The 25,276-nt window shown below is 47.8% G+C and overlaps 1 long non-coding RNA gene across 1 annotated transcript; it reads left to right on the top strand.

Annotated features, from left to right (window-relative positions):
- Positions 1–14,740: 14,740 nt before the first annotated feature.
- On the top strand, positions 14,741–23,812 carry LOC311327377. The gene is made up of 3 exons (XR_014631102.1): positions 14,741–14,870; positions 22,760–22,947; positions 23,630–23,812. It is a non-coding gene; the product is annotated as an uncharacterized lncRNA (long non-coding RNA).
- Positions 23,813–25,276: the final 1,464 nt, after the last annotated feature.

Here is a 25,276-nt window from a genome sequence, read left to right as displayed (position 1 = left end):
AGGGTGTACCCGCATGGAAGCAGGGAGCTTAAGGCGTACCGCAGCTGGGTTCAGGACACGGTCGATCTCGAAGGGCCCAACGAAGCGCGGAGCCAGCTTCCTGGAGGGGACCTGGAGCGGAAGATCAGCGGTGGAGAGGTAGACACGTTGACCGGGCCGATACGCCGGAGCAGGAGTGCGGCGGCGGTTGGCCCCGCGGCAGGAGCGCTCGTTGGAGCGGAGCAGGGCCCTGCGGACCTCCCTCCAGACACGGCGACAGCGGCTGAGGTGGGCCTGGACGGAGGGGACGGAGGCCTCCGACTCCTGGAGAGAGAACAGCGGGGGCTGGTACCCGAGGGATGACTCGAACGGAGACCTGCCAGTGGCAGCGCTGGTCAGGGCATTGAGGGAGTATTCGACCCAGGGTAGGTCCTTGCTCCAGGAGGTGGGGTGGAGAGCCGACACACAGCGGAGAGCGGACTCCAGGCTCTGGTTGGCCCGGTCGGCCTGGCCGTTGGTCTGCGGGTGGTAGCCAGAGGAGAGGCTGATGGTGGCGCCTATCTCCTTGCAGAAGGCCCTCCAGACCTGGGAGGTGAATTGAGGCCCACGGTCCGAGACAATGTCTCCGGGGAGACCGTGGAGCCGGTAGACATGCTGGACGAGGAGCTCAGCTGTCTCCGCAGAGGACGGGAGCTTGGGGAGCGCCACCAGATGGACCGCCTTGGAGAACCGGTCCACCACGGTGAGGATGACCGTGTTGCCCCTGGAGGGGGGAAGACCGGTGATGAAGTCCAGGGCGATGTGGGACCAGGGACGGCTGGGGACCGGGAGAGGACGCAGGAGGCCAGCCGGAGGCTGGTGGGACGCCTTGCTGCGGGAGCAGACGGGACAGGCGACCACAAACTCCCGGACGTCGGACCTCATGGAGGGCCACCTGAACCGTTGGCTCAGGAAGGAGAGGGTGCGGTGAACCCCGGGATGGCACGCAAACCGGCTGGCATGGCCCCACTGGAGCACCCGGGACCGGGCCGAGTCAGGCACGAAGAGCCAGCGAGGAGGAACGTGGGCCGGACTGGGTTGGGCGCGTTGGGCCTGCCTCACCACTGCCTCGATGTTCATGGTGACCACCCCTATGACACGCGAGACCGGCAGGATGGTCTCAGGCTCCGCGGGGGGCGCCTCGGGCGCGTGGAGGCGGGACAGCGCGTCGGCCTTGGCGTTGCGGGAGCCGGGCCGGAAGGTGAGGGTAAAATCAAACCTCCCGAGGAACTGGGACCACCGCGCCTGGCGGGAGTTGAGGCGCTTGGCCGCCCGGATGAAGGTCAGGTTCTTGTGGTCTGACCAGACGAGGGTGGTGTGTTCGGCGCCCTCAAGCCAGTGGCGCCACTCCTCCAAGGCCCCCACCACCGCCAACAACTCCCTGTTCCCGATGTCGTAATTCACCTCAGCTGGGGTGAACCGGCGGGAGAGGAAGGCACAGGGGTGCAACTTCTGGTCCTCCACTGACCGCTGGGACAGAACAGCACCGATGCCTGTGTCTGATGCGTCCACCTCGACCACGAACTGCCTGGAGGGGTCAGGATGGAGAAGGACCGGGGCGGTGGTGAAGCACTCCTTGAGCGCGGAGAAGGCAGCGCTGGCAGCCGGTGTCCAGACGAACGGACGCAGGGATGAGGTGAGGTGGGTGAGGGGAGCTGCTACCCAGCTGTAGTCCCGTATGAAACGGCGGTAGAAGTTAGCGAAGCCAAGGAAGCTCTGAAGTTGCCTCCGGGTCGTGGGTTGAGGTCATTCGACCACGGTCTTGATCTTGCGGGGGTCGGGTCGCGTCAGGCCTCCCTCCACAATGAGCCCCAGGAACTCCACTGATGAGGAGTGAAAGGTGCACTTCTCCGCCTTAATATACAGGCGGTTCTCCCGGAGACGCTGGATGACCATGCGGACGTGTTGGACGTGCTCCTCAGTGCTCCTGGAGAATACCAGGATGTCGTCCAGGTAGAGGACCACAAAAACGTCCAGCATGTCCCTGAGCACGTCATTCATAAGCGCCTGGAAGATGGCGGGGGCGTTGGTGAGGCCGAAGGGCATGACGAGGTACTCGTAGTGTCCACGGGAGGTCTTGAAGGCGGTCTTCCATTCGTCCCCCTCACGGATACGCACCAGGTGATAAGCGTTCCTGAGGTCCAACTTGGTGAAGATGGTGGCACCGATGAGGGGTTCGAAGTTGGAGCTCATGAGGGGGAGTGGATATTTGTTCTTGACCGTGATGTTGTTGAGCAGCCTGTAGTCAATGCACGGCCTCAGATCTCCTCCCTTCTTCTTAACGAAGAAGAACCCCGCCGCCACCTGAGATCGAGATTGTCGGATGAGACCCTCGGCCAAGCACTCGGAGATGTAGGTGTCCATGGCTGCTTTCTCCGGGAGGGAGAGGTTGTAGAGACGACTGGCTGGGAGAGGGGCGCCAGGGTGGAGCTCGATGGCGCAGTCGTAGGGTCGATGAGGGGGGAGTGTGCGGGCGCGCTCCTTACTGAAGGCCTCTCCGAGGTCGTGGTACATCGAAGGGACCGTGGAGAGGTCCGGATGAGCGGGACGGGACCGGTCAACCCGAGTGGAGGTCTGAGCAGCTCGGAGGCAGCGGGCGTGGCAGGTGGTGCTCCAGCCGAGGATGTGCCCCGAGCTCCAGCAGACATGAGGGGTGTGGAGTTCCAGCCAGGGCCTCCCTAGGATGAATGGAGCGTCGGGAGAGTGGATGACGAAGGGGCGGACGTCCTCCACGTGGTTTCCCGAGACTGTGAGGGTGAGGGGCAGGGTCCGGTGCGTGATGGGGCCCATGGGATGGCCATCCAGGGCGAAAGCCGAGAGGGGCCTCTCCAGAGGGGAGAGAGGGAGCGCCGCTTTGTGGGCTAACTGGACGTCCACGAAGCTCTCGTCGGCACCGGAGTCGATGAGGGCAGGGACGGAGAGCGTGTGCCCCTGCCAGGCGAGGGTGACAGTGAACCTGGCGGCACGGGTCCGGGATTGGGGATGGATGAGCCGGCTTACTCGGTACCCCCTGGCGAGTGAGCCTACTCTTTTTGCCGCCCTGGGAGGTGCAGAGGGACAGGAGTCGACGGCGTGCGCTGGGCTAGCGCAGTATATGCACAGTCCGTTCTGTTTCCGGTGCTCACGCTCTGCAGGGGTCAGTCGGGTCCAACCCAGTTGCATGGGTTCCTCTCCAGCGGTGTTTGGGGGGGCAAGGGAGGCCGGGGCAGGCCGAGAGAGGCCGGTAGAGGGAGGTGGAGACGGTCTGGGTGCGCTGTGGTGTTGGTGCGCCCGTTCGCGCCTGCGTTCCCGGTGGCGCTCGTCAATGGCTATGGAGAGGGAGACGAGTTGGTTCAGGGTCGCTGGTCTGTCTCTTCCAGCCAGGCTGTCCTTCATGGCCTCCCCAAGGCCCCGTCGGAAAGCGCTGTACAGGGCAGACTCGTTCCAGGGGCAACGGGCAGCGAGGATGCGGAACTCCGTGGCGTAGTCCGCTACGGAACTGGGACCCTGGGTGAGGGCGGAGAGAGCAGCGTCCGCGTCCTGTCCGTGGACGTCGTGGTCAAACACGGTCCTGAATTCAGCCACGAAGGCAGTGTAGTCCTGCATGTAGGCAGCTGCGCCCTCGCGACCCGCCATGACCCAACGGCGAGCCCGTCCCGTGGTTAGGTTGGCGATGTAGGCTATCCGAGCCGACGCAGTGGAGTACATACTTGGCTGGAGGTCAAACACGTACTCACACTGCATGAGGAACTCCCGGCAGAGGGTGAACGTCCCGTCGTAGGGGGCCGGGGAGGCGAGATGGGGCTCCCGGTTTGGTGGAGCGGTGGGGTTCAGGAACGGAGCCAGGCGGGCACTGAGCGCGGTGACCTGGTCGGACAGGGTGCAGACCAGAGTAGCGAGGCCCCTCAGTCGCTCGTCCTGGGCTTGCTGTTGGGCGGATACCTGCTGCAATTGCACAGCTTGGGTCTGTGGGAGGGCTTGGAGTAGTCCGGGAGGTGCAGGTCTCTCCTCCATGTTGGCTGGGTCCAAACTGGCCAGATCTTACTGTGAGGGTTAGGTTAGGGACCCAGGCGCAACAGGAAAGGAGGAGGCAAGGGACGGTAAAGCCCGGAGGGGCGATTTAATGAGATAACACAAAGGGGGACGTGGTAGTCGTACAGCCGATGGTCAGGCAGGAGCGTGGTAGTCGTACAGGCGATGGTCAGGCAGGAGCGGGGTTGTCGTACAGGCGATGGTCAGGCAGGAGCGTGGTTGTCGTACAGGCGTGGGTCAGGCAGGAGCAGGGTTGTCGTACAGGCGTGGGTCAGGCAGGAGCGGGGTAATCGTACAGGTGTGGGTCAGGCAGGAACTGGAGAGACGAGGAGGAGAGGTAGGGTGAGTGATAGTAATCACCAACGGGGAACGGGAAAAAAACACTACAAAATACGGGTAAGGAGATTGTAGGCTAGGCTATACTTTACCACATGTGGGTTATGGTAAGATCTGGCGATGAGTGGAGTGTAGACCAGGTTCTTGTAGAGGTTGAAGGTGATTGCAGAACGAGGGACAGGTGTTGTGATGATAAATGGAAACCGGTGAGTAGAGCCGCGCCCGCGTCATCGTCGGAGACGAGCGCGCCGTTCTTGTCTTTGCGCACGGGCCGATGTGCTGGGCATGTCGGGATCCGACTCTTCGTCACCGGAGAGGGAGGAGACTGCCGAGTCCGCGGAGCTGGCCGGAGACGGGGAACGCCCGGCAGTGGGGGGAAACTCCGGAGAGTCAGAGCGTTGCATGCCCGGGCCGATGCGACGTGCGGTAGAGCGCGTAGGACGCCCCGAGCGCGCAGCGGGCCCAGAGGGGAGAGAGGGAGGCGGTTGTGGAGGCGAGGGCATGCGAGCCGTAACATACAGTGCAGTATACTGATAAACATAAGTCCTCTTAGAAAGCTAAAGAAGCTAAAGAAAAGAACAATGTACAAAACATCTTGTAAACGGTAGGTTCAGCCACGCGGCAGCGAGTGAACCCTGACTGACTGACTGACTGACTGACTGACTGACTGACATAAGCATTTTGCTGAGGCTGGTTTTCTTTTTGATAGATGCTATACTATAGATGCTATACTATAGATGCTATACTATAGATGCTATACTATAGATACTATACTATAGATGCTATACTATAGATGCTATACTATAGATGCTATACTATAGATACTATACTATAGATGCTATTCTATAGATGCTATACTATAGATGCTATACTATAGATGCTATACTATAGATGATATACTATAGATGCTATACTATAGATGCTATACTATAGATGCTATACTATAGATACTATACTATAGGCAAGGCAAGGCAAGGCAAGGCAAGGCAAGGCAAGGCAAGGCAAGGCAAGGCAAGGCAAGGCAAGGCAAGGCAAGGCAAGGCAAGGCAAGGCAAGTTTATTTATATAGCACATTTCAGCCACAGGGCAATTCAAGGTGCTTTACATGAGACATTAAAAGCATTAAAACAAAAAGCAAGACATTATAGACATTTAAAACAAAAGGCAGGACAAATTAAAAGCATTAAAACAAAAAGCAAGTCATTATAGACATTTAAACAAAAAGCAGGACAAATAGAATACAGGAATAAAAGGTACAGTGCAGTATACTGATAAACATAGCTCCTCTTAGAAAGCAGTGGCAAAAAGAAAAGTCTTCAGGCTTGTTTTAAAAGAACCAAGAGTTGCAGCAGACCTGCAGTTTTCTGGAAGTTTGTTCCAGATATGTGGAGCATAAAAACTGAATGCTGCTTCTCCATGTTTTGTTTTAACTCTGGGGACAGAAAGCAGACCTGTGCCGGACGACCTGAGGGGTCTGGATGGTTCATAGCATATGAGCAGATCAGAAATATATTTTGGCCCTAGACCATTCAGTGCTTTATAAACCAACAGCAGTATTTTAAAGTCAATTCTTTGACAGACAGGAAGCCAGTGTAAAGACCTTAGTACTGGTGTGATATGCTCCACTTTCTTAGTCTTAGTGAGGACTCGAGCAGCAGCGTTCTGAATCAGCTGCAGATGTCTGATCGATTTTTTAGAGAGACCTGTATACATGCCGTTACAGTAGTCGAGTCTACTGAAGATAAACGCATGGACAAGTTTTTCCAAATCCTTCTGGGACATAAATCCTTTGATCCTTGATATATTCTTCAGGTGATAGTAGGCTGACTTTGTAATTGACTTAATGTGGCTGTTGAAATTCAGGTCTGAGTCCATGACTACACCAAGATTTCTGGCTTCGTTTGTGGTTTTTAGCATTACTGATTGAAGTTGAGCACTGACTTTTAATCGTTCTTCTTTGGCTCCAAAGACAATTACTTCAGTTTTATTTTTGTTTAGTTGGAGAAAGTTCTGGCACATCCAATCATTGATTTGTTGAATGCACTTACTCAGCGCTTGTATGGGATTATAGTCTCCTGGTGATATAGTGATATAAATTTGTGTGTCATCTGCATAGCTATGGTATATATAGCATATAGATGCTATACTATAGATACTATACTATAGATGCTATACTATAGATGCTATACTATAGATGCTATACTATAGATACTATACTATAGATGCTATACTATAGATACTATACTATAGATGCTATACTATAGATGCTATACTATAGATGCTATACTATAGATGCTATACTAAAGATGCTATACTATAGATGCTATACTATAGATGCTATACTATAGATGCTATACTATAGATGATATACTATAGATGCTATACTATAGATGCTATACTATAGATGCTATACTATAGATGATATACTATAGATGCTATACTATAGATGCTATACTATAGATGCTATACTATAGATGATATACTATAGATGCTATACTATAGATGCTATACTATAGATGCTATACTATAGATGATATACTATAGATGCTATACTATAGATGATATACTATAGATGCTATACTATAGATGCTATACTGGGCCCCCAATGGTTGTTGATTCAATTTGTTTGCCCACTGAAGCCCCACCTCTCATTTTTAATTTATTATTATTATTATTATTATTATTATTATTATTATTATTATGAATTGCATTTATATAGCGCCCTTCATGATACCCAGAGCGCTTTACAGAGTCCAGTATTCATTCAGACACAGTCATACCGGTGGTGGTCAGATACATCTGTAGCCACAGCTGCCCTGGGGCAGACTGACAGAAGCGTGGCTGCCAATCAGCGCCTACGGCCCCTCCGACCACCACCAACATTCATTCATTCATTCATTCATTCATTCATTCATTCATTCATTCATTCATTCATACATTCATACATTTAATCCCTTTCCTCGAAATGAAGTATATGATTCCCTACATTCCATTCCCTCTAAATGTTCCACCGGTGAGTATAACTTGGAGGCTTTTTAACATTAAATTAGTAAGTAAGTAAGTAAGTAAACTTTATTTATATAGCGCCTTTCACAGCACGAATGCACAAAGCGCTGCACAATACAAATAACACATAAAAAGGAAGAAAGAGCGACATACAAAATGCAATCCAACATACAAAATACAACACAATACATTATCTGCCCCTTTTATCACTGAACATTTGACATTTATTTTTAACTTATCTATTTCCTTGGGTAGCGTCCCACTTGTCTGCAAATTAACTAGTGATTCCATTACATAAGGGAGGTGATCGGGATCTTTTAGATAATTATAGACCCATTTCTAGGTGACCCTGCCTTGCTAAAGTTTTGGAGACACTTGTCAATAATCAACTCAAACGTTTCCTCACCAATAACTCAGTTCTTATTCCCCACCAGTCCGGATTCAGGTCTAACCACAGTACAACTTCAGCCATCACCCTAGTTGTGACATAACTACTGCACTTGAGAAGAAAAAACATTGTGCTGCCCTCTTTGTTGATTTGTCAAAAGCATTTGACACTGTTGATCATCAACTACTGCAGCAGAAATTATGTATTTGTTGGAAATTATGTTATTGGTCTTGATAGTAATGCCTGTGACTGGTTTCATGACTATCTATCCCCCCAGGCACCAGTGTGTGAACTCGGGTAATGTCAGATCTGAATTTCTGTCTGTATCCAAGGGTGTGCCGCAAGGCTCTGTTTTAGGTCCAGTCCTTTTAAAAATTGTTATTAATGACATTGTCTCCACCCTGAATGATTGTCATGTCCATTTATATGCAGAAGATACAGTCTTGTACTGCATTGCTGATTCAATGATGTTTCTCAGCCCCCATTTGCAGGCTGATGTCAATATCATATCATATCATCATCATATCATTCGCTATAGCTCGAATGCACACAGGTCGGAGGGAGGTATTTTGCCACTTGCGACTTGCCACGTCCGACCACAAACGAACGCACCATTAAAATACTTTGCAACACACAAATGCGCCTCCCATTTGATCCATTGCATAGTAGTTGGAGTTATTGCTTGGCAACCCATTTGTTAGGGGAACTATTTTGCTCGGCGGAATTGAGGGAATGATGCTTCGTTTTGAATAAATGTTAATATTTTACATTGCTGTGTGTCTATTTTACAAGCCTAGCTCAGACAGACAGACAGACAGACAGACAGACAGACAGAGGTTGATCCAGGCCCAGCTCAGACAGACAGACAGACAGGTTGATCCAGGCCCAGCTCAGACAGACAGACAGACAGGCCCAGCTCAGACAGACAGACAGACAGACAGGCAGACAGACAGACAGACAGACAGGCCCAGCTCAGACAGACAGACAGACAGACAGGCCCAGCTCAGACAGACAGACAGACAGGTTGATCCAGGCCCAGCTCAGACAGACAGACAGACAGGCCCAGCTCAGACAGACAGACAGGCAGACAGACAGACAGACAGACAGACAGGCCCAGCTCAGACAGACAGACAGACAGACAGACAGACAGACAGACAGACAGACAGACAGACAGGCCCAGCTCAGACAGACATCGTCTGACTCTTCTTCCTCTTCTCTCCGTCTCCAGAGCGCTCCAGATTCCTCAGCGTCACTTCCTCCCTGCGACCGCTTCCTCCCGGCCGCCCGTCCTCTTCGTCCCTCGGCGGGGCGCCGTCTCCCCGCCCGCCCCCTCACCTCCCCCTCCCCCCGCCGACCCCCGCCTCGCCCCGCCCCCGGTACCCGACTTCCCCCCGCCCTCCCTCCAGACGACCCACAGACGTTCGGCTGAGCTCCGCCGCCGCTACCCCCCTCTCGCTCCGTCCCGCTCCCCCCTCCATCCCCGCTCGGAGGAGCAGCCCCTGGATTTATCCTCCTCTTCCTCCTCCTCCTCCTCTTCAGCCACGGTGGCGTCCACTGCTCAGCTCCTGGAGGCCCATCTCCATATCAGCCAGCGCCCGCGCGACCCCCACGACCCCCGCGATCCCCAGGCCCTCCGACCCTACGTCCACAGCCACGCCCTCCTGCAGCCCTACCCCCACGCTGCCCCGAGGAGCCTGGAGCCTGGGTGTGGCCTGTAGGTATGGACCAATCAGCATCCAGATCCCCCACGTCACATGATGGGCGTCTCTCAACATGCTGTCTACTGTACAAAGACTAGTGTACTTGAAAATTGTTGTAAATTCACCCCCTTGTGCCTTTTCAGTCAGTGTGCTGGTGTAGTTTTTACATTTAAGTTTTGTCGATTATTCTTTTGAACTTGTCGAACCATTTTAGAGTACATTACATTGAAGGAATGTATAATGTTATCGGACGCGCTAAATTAAGGATGGGCTGTTAAATATAGTAAAGCACTCGGCAAATCAGTCGAATGATTTGCATGTGTATGAAAATGTTAGATATTTATTTAAATAAATTCACTCTGATTCGTCAGGAGCTGTATTATTATTATTATTATTATTATTATTATTATTATTATTATTATTATTATTATTGATTATTGACCAACTTGCTGCTCTTGAACCATGGCGGTGGGGCAGTGTTTTTTGCAGCGAGTGAGTTTGTTGAGACAAGTCCAGGTATGAAATACCTCGGCAGACCAGCAGAAATGAATGAATACTTTCTGGTGTGTAACTCTAACCGTGTGGAGCGTTCCAGGGCCCCGTGTCTGTGCGTCATTCAGCGACCCCGGCTGACCCCGGGAGAGGGACGATCGCTCTCTCTCCTTCTCTCCATCCCTCCATCTCAGTTTCTTCTCTTCCCCCCCGGCTCCGTACACATCCTCTCTCTCCTCCTCCCACAGTTTAGATGATGTTTTATTTATAAAGCTCTCCTTGGTGTTGTCCCATCCTATCTAGGAAACTACCTAATTAGGAATCAAGGACACTACATCTTACGATCATCTGACTTCTTTACACTGACTGTCCCTCGAGTGTTCACAGAACTGGGGAAAAGGCATTTCGCTCTGCTGCTCCCTCTGCATGGAATTCATTGCAAGCTGACTTAAAATTGCCTGAACTGATCCAGTTTGACAGCTTTGTTGACATTCTCAAGGATAAGGAACTTGAAGGCATTGGGGTTTGTCACTGCTTTTAAATCAGTTGTTATACTTCTAACTTGAGCTTATTTTATGTATTGTATGTATGCTATTTGTATTGTAACCTTTTGTATTGTAATTTGCTGCCTCTTGGCCAGGTCGCTTTTGAAAAAAGAGATTCTTTATCTCAATAAGCTTACCTGGTTAAATAAAGGTCTAATAAAAATAATAAAAATGATAAAAATAAAATGTATTGGAGAGATAGCGCGCTCAGAGCTCGTCTTACAGCGCAGTCACCCGGCCGGGAGAGATCAGGCGCATTGAGCCGCCCTGCAGTACACGGGCTCTGTTACCGATAACAGGTCACGTGCCCCCGATGCACAAGACTCGGTTTCAAGACGGCGAAAGAAAACGTGCAGACAAAAGTGTTGCTGTTTTGTTAATTATACAACTTTATTGTGTATACCTTTTAGTAGACTTGTCAGGTGATCAGATATCAGGTGATATCAGGGCTAACACTACAGGACAGGAAGTACTCGGTGACAAAAGAGAAGGGTTTGGAAAAGTCAACACAGGGGTGGAGTCAGCCCGGGCGCCCTTGGTTTGAACTTTACCCCAACTATCCCCCTCTATCTCTCTTTCCTTTAAAAAGATGTTCTGCAGGGGGGTATGGCAAGCAGAATGGCCAAGGCGTCCGTTCAGTTTAACACTGGGTGAGAAGTACCCACGATGCACCTGGGGTGACCACTTTGTGTTGACACAGGAAGTAGAAGGCCAGCGTTAAGAACCTGTGACCCTCTATTCGACATTTGAAGGACCCCCACCCCCCCCCCTCCCGCCCAACAAGAATATTAATATTGTCATAATGTTCTAGAATCATCTAAAAAGGAGAATATATTAGGCTAGAAATACACTGATATCCTCTAGGGGTGGGGTCGGGGAGTGAAGAACATTCAAGATGAATGTATAGTTCAATATACTACTTCTTTCTTTCTTTCCTTCTTTCTTTCTTTCTTTCTTTCTTTCTTTCTTTCTTTCTTTCTTTCTTTCTTTCTTTCTTTCTTTCTTTCTTTCTTTCTTTCTTTCTTTCATCCATCCATCCATCCATCCATCTTCCTTTCATCCATCCATCCATCCATCTTTCTTTCTTTCTTTCTTTCTTTCTTTCTTTCTTTCTTTCTTTCTTTCTTTCTTTCTTTCTTTCTTTCCTTCCTTCCTTATATTCAAAGAAATATTCAGCATGACACTCTTTTTCAGGCTGCAAACTCATATAAATATATTTTCCCGGACGTCACTGCACTGCCCGCGACCTGCTCTGACCCGAGGGGGCGGAGTCTCACCCCCACGCCACTATCTACGCCACGGGCCCCACAACTCAGCCCCTGATTGGGCTAGAGACACATGGTCTTCACCGGTGCGGGCGGGTAGGTGGTCCGGAGAGGGGTACACTGTCCTCGACCAGCTCTGACCTGAGGGGGCGGAGTCTCACCACCATGCCACTGTCCACGCCACAGACCCCACAACTCAGCCCCTGAGTGGGCTAGAGACGCACGGTCTTCGCCGGTGGGTGCATGGAGATTGCCTGGTCCAGAGTAGTTTTAGCAGTAGCTGTGACATACAGCTGCAACAGCTAGCCCACCTCACATTTTCTCCAGGAAATGTACTTTCTAGTTATTATTATTATTATCATCCTGCTCATGTTCTCTTCTCTCCTGAAGTGGACCTTCTAATCGTGTGTGTGTGTGTGTGTGCGCGCACACGCGCGTGATTTTCTCCCACAGGTATCTGAAGTGGACCCTCTAGCACCTGGTTGCTCTGCTATGGACGGTTCTACGTCTCAGACTGTCCTATCCAGGGTTCTACTGTTCTCTACAGGGCTGTAGACTGTTCTCCAGAGTTCTACTGTTCTCTACAGGGCTGTAGACTGTTCTCCAGGGTTGTAGACTGTCCTCTCCAGGGTTCTAAACTCTTGAGCTATTTGATTAATACACGTCAGATTTTCTGTTGCAATATGTGTGAGATTCACCCCTTTTCTCTTCACCAAATGCCAATAGAATTCAAAATATATTTATGTATATGCACTGTGATGCATCCTATATAGTTTCTGGTTGATTGGGGACAGTTTGTGTGGACATCAGACAAGAAAACATGCATAAACCTTTTTCTTTTACATAGGCGAAAATTGTAAATTGGTATACTTGTCACATACCTTCCATCTGCATTTTTTATTACTTTCCACCACTGGGATTTTGGGGGACTAACTGATATGTTATAAAGAACATATGTATGACACTACAACAGTTGAAATAATTTCTGTTGCAATTTGTTCAAGGTTATGTCATAAAATGCCTGGACTACAGGGGCAGGGGAGCATCACTACTGATCCATAACCAGGACTGGGATGTCCTCAGTGGAGGTCCCAAGTCAGTCTTCTAGTCATTCAGCCAGCCTGTCAGTAGATGTGCTCTACTTGTATTGATTTGTTCATACACTAGTATTCCAGCACGGGTTATGTTCTTGAATGCTTCTGGTGACTAGCAGTTCTCTTAGCAACCTAATCTAATCCCTATCACCATTTTCAGATCCACATAGGGGAAACATATGGCTGAGAGATGTGTGGAGGAAAATCAACAGCACCCCACACACACACACACACTTGCATAACCAACCAAGCAAGTTCTACCTTTCTATACCACAAATATAAGTTTGAGAACCTAGGATACATACAGCCCGCCTAAGGGGGTTCTAATGTACTGACCTCCCGGCACAGGCCTGACCCTGCTGGCAAGCTGCCTTGGTCCTAGCCAAGGAACAAGCCTTTCAGCTTCTGCTCACCTGTATGCAGCTTATACCATGCTGACTGGCCTGGACTAGTCACCACATCCACAGTCTAGCCAAGTTAGAGATACCCTTGTGCATTTGACAAAACAAGTGTCATACAATTAAGGTTATCATGTGTGCAGCATGTGTGCTGTAAGTGTAACGACAAGATACAGATCATTTTCTCCAGGTTTTATTGAATAGCTTGTAGACCACACTGAAACACTGGGCTGACAGTTCAGTTGTACAAGGCGGACCTGGGAGACCATTCAGGACACCTTGTTTGGGTCGAGGCTCTGCTTAGTCTGCTGGCCCAGGTGAACCATCAAACTGGATGTACTGACGCTGAGAATGGAGACACACGACACAGCTGGCCAACACTTCCTGCACTCTAAGAGGTTAGAGTTAGGGCTAGACTGAATGTAGGTTGGCATAAAATAATACATATTTATTTTTAAATGGATGGAAAGATGCTGCCCATGCCTAGATCTTTATGTCTATTCAGCATGTCTGTTCTCACCCACTGAGGTCCCATCACCTAACGTGAAGCCTCAGATACAATAATAAAACAGGGGCAGACAATGAAAGATAGAGATGGACAGACAGACATGTAGACAGATAGGTTAAAAAATTAGATTAGAACTCTTAGTGTTGTGATCAGACGGTACAACCAAAATGTCACCTCAGTGTAGTGATGCAGACAGAGTTATGAACACCTGCTCCTTGCTTAGAAGGAGGTTATCATCCTCCTGTCACCTCTCTTCCACTCTTGTCCATGTTGGTCTCCTCCTGTCACCTCTCTTCCACTGTGGTGTCCATTTTCATCTCCTGTCCACAAATTAACAAAACATAAACATAAGCTATAACTATATATACACCTAGCTAGCCACGTTGTGACGGCTAGGATCATGGATGTATTCACTAACTAGCTATTTATCTAACGGGGCATCTCAGCATCTTCGTCTACGTTCTTAAATGTGAGCATTTAGGCGCTGTCAATGTTATAACTAATTGAAAATACGTTAAAATAACTGCTTATTGTTATGTTACTTGTGTCAATCTCCCTTACCTCGAAAGACGTCCAATATGTTCGCTTGATCGTCCGCAGCTGACACTTATTAATGACAAATTAGCTTTGCGTCTCACACCCCTTCTCCTAAGAGAAAGAAGATCCGCCAAATAAAAAGTGATTGACAACCGTTTCAGGCGAAATGAGTTTTTGATTGACAAGACGATTGTCAGCCTCTGATTTGCCAAAGTAGAAATTGATTGACAGTTGACCCGCCCCCTCGAAGTCTCCGGGCCTGCAGAGTCTGAACAGTGAAACGCGTCATTGTTCCCGGCTTTCACCGATTGGTTAAGAGCATTGAAAAGACTAGCAGTCACGACCAAAAGTGTATATAAATTGTGTTCGTAATGTGTGTCTCTCTCTACCTTGGAAACTTTTCACAGTTGAACATTGTTTGTCACGCCTGTAAAGATTCCCCATTGCAAAGATTTCTTTATCCATCTGAAGAAAACAAGAGACAAGCTCTTTATTCTTTTTGAGTAAACAAACGTTTCCATCACAACCTACTCACTAGCCTTTCACTGTAGGCTACGACAATCCTCAATTCGGTAAGTTGTATGTTATTTTTTATTTTTGAAAGAGTAGAGCGAAGCCGTTTGGGGCTTCGGTTTAGGAAGTGAACTTCGAATGTCCAAGGGAGGGTTAGACGACTGTTTTTTAATTTGAGTCCAGGGGAGGGTCATATAGCTACACATTTGAATCGAAAACAGAATAGTTTATTCATCTTTTCGGAATTCAGCAAGCTGTTTTGTATGACCATGTTGAGAAGGAAGCGCGTGAAGCGAACATACCGACATGCGGTCTGTTTTCAGGTCATTTCTCTGTTGCTGGTCGTTGCTGCGTGCGTTCACTTCTTTTATTCGCTGGTGACATTAAGTGGAGAGCATGGCCGTATAACGTAATTCATTAGCAAATCTAGAGGCCACCACCTGTGCTGACTCAAAAAAAATTGCTGATGTGACCGGTTTGGTCTTGTACGCATGTGTTTCTGCATTGTGTATGTTGGCTTTTGGCGTTCTTCTTCTGTTGCTCTGCGTTGTGTAATTCTTTGTAAGCCTTGATAAGAGTTGCAGCACCATCTAATTATGAACCACGATGTTGATAGCCTTCTTTGTTGTGATAGTATTGATAAAATCACCCCAACACGGGATTGGAAGCGGCGACAGATGATAGATTTATTGTACAAAGATACAATCACATGGAACACTGGGATGTTTCCCTAGTCTCTCTCTCTCCCTGCTTCTCTGGGATGTTTCCTAGTCTCTCTCTCTCTCTTCTCTGGGATGTTTCCCTCGTCTCTCTCTCTCCCTGCTTCTCTGGGATGTTTCCTAGTCTCTCTCTCTTCTCTGGGATGTTTCCCTCGTCTCTCTCTCTCCCTGCTTCTCTGCTGGCTGCGGCTGTGGCGTGAAGTCAAGGTCTAGACTTCCCTTCCCGCATGGTGTTATCAGCGGGCCTGCCTGCTGGGAGCAGCGAATCTGTCCGTCCGAGTTGCCTACCGTTTCCAAATCAAGGTCTCAAGGTTTGCTTGAGACGTTAAATAGTGCTCTCTCGGCCCAGCCCCCACGCCTAAGCCTACCCGTTTAGGTGAAGCTAGATTGGTGGAGGAGTGACCATACAGATGTGTCGCCTGTCACCCTAACATGATATCTTAATCACAATTGGTTGTCAGTCTAGGTTGTGTCTGTTTATAGTGTCCCATAGAGATGTGTCATTAATACACCAGAGGAGAGGCCCCCCCTGTGGCCTAAGTGTGACCTCTTGACACCCACTACCCTGATCGGCCACAGCAGCATCAGCTGTCTCCTTCTATCCCTTCCACTGCACATTCCAGACTGTTTACATGAGCACAAAAACACACAAACAAGCATTACATTGACTTTAGGCTATGGACTTTAACCTATATTCTTCAATGTATTAAATAGCTGGACCACTTCTTGCTGCTGAAGGCTGATTTATTCTGGATAGAATAAACACACATAGTTATACATTTGCACTGAGGCTGGTCAGGTATCAGATGGACCCCCAACAACTGAGGTTTACATGTTGCTATACAATTACTGTAATAAAGTCAAGGATGATACACTCTCAAAGTTATTTACTCTTTATTGCATTCTGCACTTCAGACTCCATTACTACGCATTCTGGTGGTTATCTCCTTGCTGAACGTTATTTCCGGTCCCCTTCTACATTTAGCCCCTCTCCTTATATCACCTGACTGCCTGACTGAATATAACATACAACATGAATCAGAACATTACAACATTCCTCCCCCCATAGTCTACAAAAATCCTTCTTTTATGTGCTGAACAAATTCACTTAAACCTAGTCTGATTCTACGAGGGGATTATTCTGCCCTTGCTACCACTTAGTCCTTGAGATACGTGGGTGCCTGTCTAACTCTCACTGGGTAACAATTTCCCAAAACCCCAATGTCTGGAGGCCCCGGTGCCACTGCATCTGGTGCTGGATTCTCTAGTTCTGCTGGCGGCACCAGTATGCCTGGATCCTCTGCTTCTTGTGGCGGTGCCCATACTACCTTGTGTGCCTGATTTTCTAGTTCTTGCTCTGCTGTGTCCACAGGAACACTCTCCTCTTAGAGACGGGTCAGCCAGGTTGTGATCATAACATGGCCGTATCTGATCCTGATGTCGTCTCACCAGTTTCCCATCCAGTGTTTTCACTCTCCAAGAGACTGGACCGGTCCTCTCTATAAGTTGACGGAATCCACTTCTGGCCTGAGTATCCCCTCACATAGACTGAATCAGACACTTGTAAATAGCGAGGGACGCACCTGATCTAGCCGAGTCCTGATCCTGCGGTTCATGAGCAGCTCAGCTGGCGTGGCTCCCGTGGTGGTCTGGGGGGTTGATCTGTACTTGAACAGGAACCTGGATAGCTTTGTCTCCAGACTACCTTCCCCCATCTTCTTGAGTCCCTCCTTGACCACCCGCACCGCCCGCTCTGCACAGCCATTTCAGGACGGGTGGTATGGTGCTGTTGTGACATGCTGTATGCCATTCTTTTGTAGGAAGTTCTTGAACTCTGCACTGACCAGACTAGGCCCATTATCACTGACAATCACTGCAGGGGTGGCAAAAATGCTTCTCAGTCTCTCGATAGTCATGGATGAAGTAATAGACGACATTGGGTGAGCCTCGATCCATTTTCAATAGGCATCTACGACGATGAGGAGCATCTTCCCCAATACAGGCCCACAGAAGTCCAGAGGCAGCCTCATCCATGGTTGGTCTGGCCACTCCCACGGGTGTAGCGGTGCTGTTGCAGGGGTGGCTTGGTAGGACTGACATGCATGACATTCCCACACAGCGGACTCTAAATCCGCGTCCATGTTTGTCCACCATACGTAGCTGCGGGCCAAAGACTTCATTGGTGAGACTCCCGGACCCCCGGATGAGCTTCATGAAGCTCCTCAATCATGATTCGTCTTCCTTGAGGTGGGATTATCACTCTACTTCCCCACAATATGCACCCCTCCTCCACGCTCACTTCCTTTTTTCTTCTTATGTATGGCTGCATTTCTGGGTTGTTGCAGTACTCTGAGGGCCAGGAGTCCTGCAGCAGCGCCTGATGTACTCTGGACAGAATGGGGTCTCGCCGGGTCCCCTCCCATATCTGCGTTACCTGTAGTGGTGTGCCATTCATGTGCTCCATGAGCATTACCACCTCTTCTTCCCGTGGTGTGGCAGCGGACGTGATCGGCAGGGGGAGCCTGCTCAGTGCATCCGCGTTCCCGTGTTTTGAGCCCTCCTTATACTCCAAGGTGTTCTCATAAGCTGCCAAAATCAGTGCCCATCTTTGCCTCCTGGCTGCGGCGAGGTGTGGGATGCCTTTACTCTCCCAGGAGGTCCAGCAGCGGTTTGTGGTCTGTCACAATGGTGCAGTGTTTCCCAAACAGATACTGGTGGAATTTCTTAAAGGAGTAGTAAAGGGAAAAATCATGTTTAGCCCTGTTTTAAGGTTACTTATGATCATATACAATGGTTCAGATCAAAAAGTTGACAAAACTAGCACTTTTGAGAAAGTGTGATAATTGCTCTACCACCGTTCTGGTCATACAATGGATGTGGGTGAGCACTGGAAAATCATTCAAAAAATATGTTAAACTCTTGTATATGATCATTAGTAACCTTAAAACAGGGCTAAACATGATTTTTTACCTTTACTACTCCTTTAAAGTTACCCAATGTAGTTTTTGACCATTAGTATGCGCTCTAGAGCAAATTTGAAGTGGTCCCCGAAAATCGCATACTACGTCATTGCGTCAATACGTGGAGCACATAATAGTGACGTTTCACACATCTTTGTTGTTTTCAAAACATTAGCTAAATATCATTTTCCGAAGAAATTACAAGGTAGGAAAGACATTCAAGTGATTCATCATATGTTTATTAGACTACAAGGAAGTAGTACAGTAGGACCCCACTTATCCGAACCCAACGGGACCGAAGGTCGTTCGTATCTCTGAAATGTCCGGATGACTGAAACGTATGTTAAAATGCACCAAATTCAAAAAGTGGTATACTTGTTTCATATAGACTCATAATACACTGATAAATACCCTTAATTACTTGTGAAAATGCATCCAAATTGCAATCAAATAGCCAACTAAACTCATATAGCCTAGCCTATAATAAAATAAACGAATTTCCACTTGAGTGCGTGCTTTGATCAAATACAGTACTTCGTACGACTCGTTTGCGTTTTGTGCTCGACATTTTCCCGCTTTAGAGTAACAAAGAAATTAAACATGACAATAGGCTACAGCCTACAGGCAACATGTAGGTCTACATACAGTTCAGTTTTTATTCACAGTAGGATACAGTACATGTTTACTATGACAGATTTAAGTACAGTACTGTAATGAAAATCCCACCAGCAACCAGATAGCAGGCTAAAACAACAAAAAAAGTTTTTTAAGCCTGTCCGGTAGACAGGGAGGTTGGGATCTCTGAAGTTGGGATTAGTGGGGTCCTACTGTAGTTAAGCATGAAGCCCAAGAAGTACTTCAACTGTGTCTGGTCAGTTGGCTGTGGAGCGCTTGCAATGGCCTGTACCTTGTGTTGACTTCCATTGTCTTTTATCATTGTCCTTATTAAGCTCTGCGTTGTGTTTTGATTACAATAAAAGACGGCCCCCAATCTCACACAATACCACACAGTCCAGTGTCTCCTTGTTCTGATGTATTCCAAATTAATCTCTCCAACACAGGATTTGAGCGACATCAAAAGCTGTTTATTCCAGAAGGGTTAACATACAAAAGACGATGGCATAAAGTCTAATGTAAACTTGACCTCTCTGTATGCTGTCTGAACTCAAATTAAAGCATTGGTCTCGTTGCAACGTTCTTATGGTTCGGGTGTCCCCCCCCTCGTCTCTTCTCCGATAAGACTGTCTTTCTCGTCTCTTCTGTGGCCTTGTTTGGTCAAGATAAGCTACGCCGCCTTGGCGCTAACCACAACAATTGCTGTTTAGCACAGAATGTACCAGCCCTAACACCGTGTCCTAACTGCTTGCGACGCGAGCAACAGAACGCGACATCGCATGCTTGCTGTCCTAACTGAAACCGTTAAATTTCCTGTTCTGTTACGTCATTTGTCTGTATTCCCAACTGAAGACAGACGCCTGTCAACGCGAGCGACAGGAGGAAAATAGGAACAGGGCGAGCGTCAAAAGGGCAGTTAAAACTTCGCACTGCGTCGCTCGCGTCCAGTTAGGACATGACATAATAGAAAACAAAGCAATGGAACGCATTTTGTCGCTGACGCTCGCTCGCGTCGCTTGTAGTTAGGACACTGTAAGAATGTCATCTTTATCTCATAAGTCTATGGAAGAGGGACACCGTTTTCTTACAGAACACATCAGCTACAGCCATACTCAGAGGTCGATCATAATAATTTAGAAATAGCTAACAGGATCAGATTAAATCAATATTTCTTTGAAAATCAGACAGATTCAGCACTTATCTGCTACGGAATGAATTCCTTTTTCGTTGATCCTGTATCCCAGGTACACCACCTCTGGTGCCATGAAGACACATTTCTCTCTCCTATGCCTGGGGCTGATGACACCCCATAGGATAGCCTGGTGTACTGGTATAAACCGCGGTGGGTGTTAATTGTTGTGAACTTCTTAGATTCCTCATCCCGTGGGAGTTGCTGGTATGCCTGAGACATGTCTAGTTTGGTGAATTTCTGGCCCCCCCCAGTACTGCCAACAAGTCCTCAGTTTTTGGAATTGGGTAGTTATCTATCTTAGACACTGGATTCACGGTAACTTTATAGTCCCCACATATTCTAGTTTTGTCTGGTTTAAGTATAGGAACTATGGGAGCGGCCCACTCGGAAACTCACAGGCTCTATGATGCCTTCCTTCTCTAATCTAACCAACTCTGTCTCAACTTTGTCCTTGAGGGCATATGGCAGAGGCCTGGCTTTGAAATACCTTGGCTTGGCCTCGGGGTCAACAGAGATCTTTGCTGTAGCTCCCACTAAACTGCCCAGCTCACCTTAAACACCTCTCCGTGTTGTGAGAGTAGCTCACTCAACTCCTGCTGCTGACCTGTATGTAGTCTGAAAATGGCCCTCCAGTCTAGCCTAATGGCCTCTAGCCAATTTATCCCCAATAGATTTGGCCCCTCCCCTCTTACCACTATCAATGGCAACTGTCTGGTCTGCCCCTTGTAACTGACTTGTGTGTACATCTTGCCTAGCACCCCTACACTATCTCTGGTGTACATATACAGCTTTGTTCTTGTATGGTGGAGTTTCCCCCCTCCCATCTTCCTGTATGTTTTCTCATTCACTATAGTCAGGCTTGCCCCAGTGTCTACTTCAAACTCAATGTTGCATCCATTCACTGCCATCTGCTCTCTGTATGGCTCTACTCTTTTTTCATCATCGATATTGTACATCATGTGGGCATACTCCTCTTCCTCTTCTTCCAGTCTGTGGCGCGCTATGGCTTCTACCATACGGACTTGTGGTCACGATTGATCAGATAGCTGGTTGGCTTGGTTCCACGATTGAAAATCTTCAATCAGTATCCCTGCACACCGCACTGATCACTATACATATACACACTGTACATAAAAACTTTAAAGTTACCATTTAAATACATTTGTAAATATTACACTTACTTATTCATTCAATTCAACCATAACATTTCTGTGACCTTTTGGGATGTTTGCTTTGGCATTGTAAATGTATGTTTCCCATGCCAATAAAGCCCTTTGAATTGAAGTAAAATATAGAAGACATACAGATAGTTATCCATTCATAGTTGGATGGATGGATGGATGGATGGATGGATAGATGGATAGGGATTTGTGTTAGTGAAAATGTGCTTTACTGAGACGGGAAGCACAGGGTGTAATCTTACCAGTCTCAATATGCTCTCCTGTGAAATGTATCGCAATCCCAATATTTGTACATGTTTGGCATGGCTTGGACTTGAGCATTCCCCTGGCACTTGTTTTCACTGCTCCCACGGAGGACTATGTGCAAGTCATGCCAGATGCCTACAAATAGATGGACTCCACTTTGCGTGTGTAAACTGTAGAATAATTAGGCATTACAATCAGGTGAAGAAATATGAACACATGCTCATTTCTCAGATTTCCAGAATCTATTTGGCTGCGCTCACGCTATATTGTTAGAAGTAGGCCTAGGCTATATTGTTAGAAGTAGGCCTAGGCTATATTGATAGAAGTAGGCCTAGGCTATATTGATAGAAGTAGGCCTAGGCTATATTGATAGAAGTAGGCCTAGGCTATATTGATAGAAGTAGGCCTAGGGTATATTGATAGAAGTAGGCCTAATCTATATTGATAGAAGTAGGCCTAATCTATATTGTTAGAAGTAGGCTGGGACTGACTGCCCCCCTGATCAAAAAGTCAAACTGCGCATATGAACATCATGTCACTAGAGAGACAGAAACAGCAGGATCCAGCGATGGTAAGGGACTGTGATAGAACTAACAGAAGGAAGTTCATAGAGAAGCAACTAGAAATGAATCCAGAGGCCTATAAACAATGAGAAGCAAATAAAAAGGCTATGTTAAGGGAAAGACTTCATGAACAATAAAACAGGACAACAATAGGCAGGCTTTCTAGAGATCGTGTCATCTTTGATGATCTTTGCATGTGTAAACTGTAGAATAATTAGGCATTACAATCAGGTGAAGAAATATGAACACATGCTCATTTCTCAGTTTTCCAGAATCTATTTGGCTGCGCTCACTCAAAATAAACCATCTCTCCAGTCTTGAAAGTTTCCCTCCCCCCTTCCTCCCTCCATACAGTCAGTCCCTACATCTCACCCACTTTTTCTCCCTCCCTCTCTTCCTTCATCCTTCCTTCCTCCTGTCTCTCCCTCCCTCACCTGTTTGTTCTTATGAAACCACCCCCTCTCTCCCCCAGGTATGTGAACTGTGCCCGTACTGAGGAAGAGCAGAACCTGGTAGCGTTTCAGTACCGTGGAGGGATCCTGTTTCGCTGCTGTCGGCTGCTGGCTGTCGGGGAGGAGCTGCTGGTCTGGTACGGACAGGAGTACAGATACAAGAGCATCTCCTTCAACTACGTCTGGGAAGAAAAGAGCACCGCTAGAGGTATCTGTCCTCAACTCTTCTTCCCTCTGTCTTCTCCATCTCTCCCTCATCCACCTCTTTCCTTAAAGCTGAAAGAACAAGAGGTCTGCTGGTCATAATAATAACCGCTGTCCAAGTAGCTCTCCTCTACCGTCCTTCCTCTCCTCTGTCTTTTTCCCATGGCGCCAGCCAGCAGGCAAGACATGGGCATACAGCGTGAAATTCAGGACACTCATGGATGCAACGATACAGAGGGCACTATGTCATGAACTGCAATGGTGCCTGTGCAAATCGCTTTTGTGAGGCACGCAAATTGCCAATATTAGGCAGGCACACTTGCTCAGAACAAAATGGAATGCTGTTAGTTGCCATGGAACATGGTAGCTTGACTTATCTTTAGGAGTGCTAGCTTACTCTAGCTATCTAAGGTAGCTATTGCCGTGGGCTTCAATGTATTCATGCTTGTTTTCTCTCCTTTCTCCTCTTTTCTTTATCTCACTCCTCTCTCTCCTTCACTCGAGTTCAGCCAGAGGAACCTCTTACATATCTTTCTCTCTCCTGTCCTCAATCTGAAGTTGTGGTGTTGTCGTGTTTCGCCCCCCACTAGTTACATACGTATAAACACTCTATACAGTATTTGCACTTGTAATACAGGTGTGAGAATCCTTTTTAATGTTTGTCTCTTTCTCTTTCACTCTCCCAGGAGTGATGTCAGACTTGTCCCAGACTCGGGTGTTCTCCTGCTCTGTGTGCCCATTCACCTACACCTCCCAGATCTACCTCAACAAGCACCTCAAGAGGAGCCATGACAACCTCTACGTCTCTCTCTTTCGTCTCTCGAGCAGACAGATCAGACCAGAGATTCTCTCCTCCTCCTCCTCTCAATCACTCCCTATCACCACCTCCAACACCCCCCTCACCCCAGCTCCCGCCCAGAGACAGAGAGACACAGACAAGCCAAGACCGTACCACTGTGAACAGTGTGGGAAGAACTTCACTACGTCAGAACATTTAAAGAAACACCAGCGTGTTCATACAGGAGAGAAGCCATACCACTGTGACCAGTGTGGAAAGAACTTCACTAGGTCAGAAAATTTAAAAACACACCAGCGTGTTCATACAGGAGAGAAGCCATACCACTGTGACCAGTGTGGAAAGAACTTCACTCAGTCAGGAAACTTAAAGACACACCAGCGTGTTCATACAGGAGAGAAGCCATACCACTGTGACCAGTGTGGAAAGAACTTCACTACATCAGAAAATTTAAAGAGACACCAGCGTGTTCATAGAGGAGAGAAGCCATACCACTGTGACCAGTGTAGAAAGAACTTCACTACATCTGAAAACTTAAAGATACACCAGCGTGTTCATACAGGAGAGAAGCCATACCACTGTGACCAGTGTGGGAAGAACTTCACTACGTCAGAACATTTAAAGAAACACCAGCGTGTTCATACAGGAGAGAAGCCATACCACTGTGACCAGTGTGGCAAGAACTTCACTACATCAGAAAATTTAAAGACACACCAGCGTGTTCATACAGGAGAGAAGCCATACCACTGTGTCCAGTGTGGAAAGAACTTCACTATGTCAGAACATTTAAAGATACACCAGCGTGTTCATACAGGAGAGAAGCCATACCACTGTGACCAGTGTGGAAAGAACTTCACTACGTCAGGAGATTTAAAGACACATCAGCGTGTTCATACAGGAGAGAAGCCATACCACTGTGACCAGTGTGGAAAGAACTTCACTAGGTCAGGAGAGTTAAAGACACACCAGCGTGTTCATACAGGAGAGAAGCCATACCACTGTGACCAGTGTAGAAAGAACTTCACTACATCAGGAAACTTAAAGATACACCAGCGTTTTCATTCAGGAGAGAAGCCATACTACTGTGACCAGTGTGGAAAGAACTTCACTACGTCAGGATATTTAAAGACACACCAGCGTTTTCATACAGGGGAGAAGCCATACCACTGTGACCAGTGTGGAAAGAACTTCACTACGTCAGGATATTTAAAGACACACCAGCGTTTTCATACAGGGGAGAAGCCGTAATAATAATTAATATCTATCAGGGTATGTGAATGTTTTTATGAATATGCCAACTGTCTGTCCCGCATGGTGTCGTTCTAAAACATCACCATCAAGAGATGAATAAGCCTACTATTTTAAACCGCACCACAGATATGAGCAAACATGATTTAAGGTACCTATTAGGCCAGTAAAAGGAGATGTTTGCTTTTGCAAAAGAACCCCTCAAATATGTTATACAGTTTAATCTGGAATAATATTCTGAAATCAGATCTGTAATCATTCTACAAGCAATTGGTTTATTCAGGTGTGA

This window comes from Borostomias antarcticus (assembly GCF_949987555.1).
Source record: "Borostomias antarcticus genome assembly, chromosome: 32".
In the NCBI taxonomy this organism is placed as follows: Eukaryota; Metazoa; Chordata; class Actinopteri; order Stomiiformes; family Stomiidae; genus Borostomias; species Borostomias antarcticus.
Note: the sequence above shows the minus strand (reverse complement) of the source record. Positions and strands in the feature narration are given on the sequence as shown.